We start from the raw sequence: 3433 nt of genomic DNA, 5'->3' as shown, positions 1-3433 counted from the left end.
CCGCGGGGCATGTCGGGACTTGTAGTTTCTGCCGCGCCTCTTTCCCGTCTGCTGCTGCTGCTGCCGCTCTCTGACTGGCCGGGAGAGGAGAGGGGCGGGGCAAGGAAAGCTTTGGGAAACTGAGGAGTCAGTAGGAAGTGACGGGAGGGAGTCCGATGTCAGAGACTCTTGTGGCCCGGGAATTGGCAGCTCTTGGGCTTCTACTGGGGACACATATACTGGGGGACAGACACACTGGGGGACAGACACACTGAGGGACACATATACTGGGGGACAGACACACTGAGGGACAGACACACTGGGGGACAGACACACTGAGGGACAGACACACTGGGGGACAGACACACTGAGGGACAGACACACTGGGGGACACATATACTGAGGGACAGACACACTGGGGGACAGATACACTGAGGGACAGACACACTGGGGGACAGACACACTGAGGGACAGACACACTGAGGGACAGACACACTGAGGGACAGACACACTGGGGGACACATATACTGAGGGACAGACACACTGGGGGACAGATACACTGAGGGACAGACACACTGGGGGACAGACACACTGAGGGACAGACACACTGAGGGACAGACACACTGGGGGACACATATACTGAGGGACAGACACACTGGGGGACAGACACACTGGGGGACAGACACACTGGGGGACAGACACACTGAGGGACAGACACACTGGGGGACAGACACACTGAGGGACAGACACACTGAGGGACAGACACACTGGGGGACACATATACTGAGGGACAGACACACTGGGGGACAGACACACTGAGGGACAGACACACTGGGGGACAGACACACTGGGGGACAGACACACTGAGGGACAGACACACTGGGGGACAGACACACTGAGGGACAGACACACTGAGGGACAGACACACTGGGGGACACATATACTGAGGGACAGACACACTGGGGGACAGACACACTGGGGGACAGACACACTGGGGGACAGACACACTGAGGGACACATATACTGAGGGACAGACACACTGGGGGACAGACACACTGAGGGACAGACACACTGAGGGACAGACACACTGAGGGACAGACACACTGAGGGACAGACACACTGAGGGACAGATACACTGAGGGACAGACACACTGGGGGACACATATACTGAGGGACAGACACACTGAGGGACAGATACACTGAGGGACAGACACACTGGGGGACACATATACTGGGGGACAGACACACTGAGGGACAGACACACTGGGGGACACATATACTGAGGGACAGACACACTGGGGGACACACATACTGAGGGACAGACACACTGAGGGACAGACACACTGAGGGACAGACACACTGAGGGACACATATACTGAGGGACAGACACACTGAGGGACAGACACACTGAGGGACAGACACACTGGGGGACAGACACACTGAGGGACAGATACACTGAGGGACAGACACACTGGGGGACACATATACTGGGGGACACATATACTGAGGGACAGACACACTGAGGGACACATATACTGAGGGACAGACACACTGGGGGACACATATACTGAGGGACAGACACACTGGGGGACAGACACACTGGGGGACAGACACACTGGGGGACACATATACTGAGGGACAGACACACTGGGGGACAGACACACTGGGGGACAGACACACTGGGGGACACATATACTGAGGGACAGACACACTGAGGGACAGACACACTGGGGGACACATATACTGAGGGACAGACACACTGAGGGACAGACACACTGGGGGACAGACACACTGAGGGACAGATACACTGAGGGACAGACACACTGGGGGACACATATACTGAGGGACAGACACACTGAGGGACAGATACACTGAGGGACAGACACACTGGGGGACACATATACTGAGGGACAGACACACTGAGGGACAGATACACTGAGGGACAGACACACTGGGGGACACATATACTGGGGGACAGACACACTGAGGGACAGACACACTGGGGGACACATATACTGAGGGACAGACACACTGGGGGACACACATACTGAGGGACAGACACACTGAGGGACAGACACACTGAGGGACAGACACACTGAGGGACACATATACTGAGGGACAGACACACTGAGGGACAGACACACTGAGGGACAGACACACTGGGGGACAGACACACTGAGGGACAGATACACTGAGGGACAGACACACTGGGGGACACATATACTGGGGGACACATATACTGAGGGACAGACACACTGAGGGACACATATACTGAGGGACAGACACACTGGGGGACACATATACTGAGGGACAGACACACTGGGGGACAGACACACTGGGGGACAGACACACTGGGGGACACATATACTGAGGGACAGACACACTGGGGGACAGACACACTGGGGGACAGACACACTGGGGGACACATATACTGAGGGACAGACACACTGAGGGACAGACACACTGGGGGACACATATACTGAGGGACAGACACACTGAGGGACAGATACACTGAGGGACAGGACACACTGGGGGACAGACACACTGGGGGACACATATACTGAGGGACAGACACACTGAGGGACAGACACACTGGGGGACACATATACTGAGGGACAGACACACTGAGGGACAGACACACTGAGGGACAGACACACTGGGGGACAGACACACTGAGGGACAGACACACTGGGGGACAGACACACTGAGGGACAGACACACTGGGGGACACATATACTGAGGGACAGACACACTGGGGGACAGACACACTGAGGGACAGACACACTGAGGGACAGACACACTGGGGGACAGACACACTGAGGGACAGACACACTGGGGGACACATATACTGAGGGACAGACACACTGGGGGACAGACACACTGAGGGACAGACACACTGAGGGACAGACACACTGGGGGGCAGACACACTGGGGGACACATATACTGAGGGACAGACACACTGGGGGACAGACACACTGAGGGACAGACACACTGAGGGACAGACACACTGGGGGACAGACACACTGAGGGACAGACACACTGGGGGACACATATACTGAGGGACAGACACACTGGGGGACACATATACTGAGGGACAGACACACTGAGGGACAGACACACTGGGGGACAGACACACTGAGGGACAGACACACTGAGGGACAGACACACTGAGGGACAGACACACTGAGGGACACATATACTGAGGGACAGACACACTGAGGGACAGACACACTGGGGGACAGACACACTGGGGGACACATATACTGAGGGACAGACACACTGGGGGACACGTATACTGAGGGACAGACACACTGGGGGACAGACACACTGAGGGACAGACACACTGAGGGACAGACACACTGGGGGACACGTATACGGAGGGACAGACACACTGGGGGACAGACACACTGAGGGACAGACACACTGGGGGACACATATACTGAGGGACAGACA

The sequence above is a fragment of the Xenopus laevis genome, chromosome 8S, assembly GCF_017654675.1.
Source record: "Xenopus laevis strain J_2021 chromosome 8S, Xenopus_laevis_v10.1, whole genome shotgun sequence".
In the NCBI taxonomy this organism is placed as follows: domain Eukaryota; kingdom Metazoa; phylum Chordata; class Amphibia; order Anura; family Pipidae; genus Xenopus; species Xenopus laevis.
The sequence above is the reverse complement of the archived record's forward strand: the minus strand, read 5'-3'. Positions refer to the sequence as shown.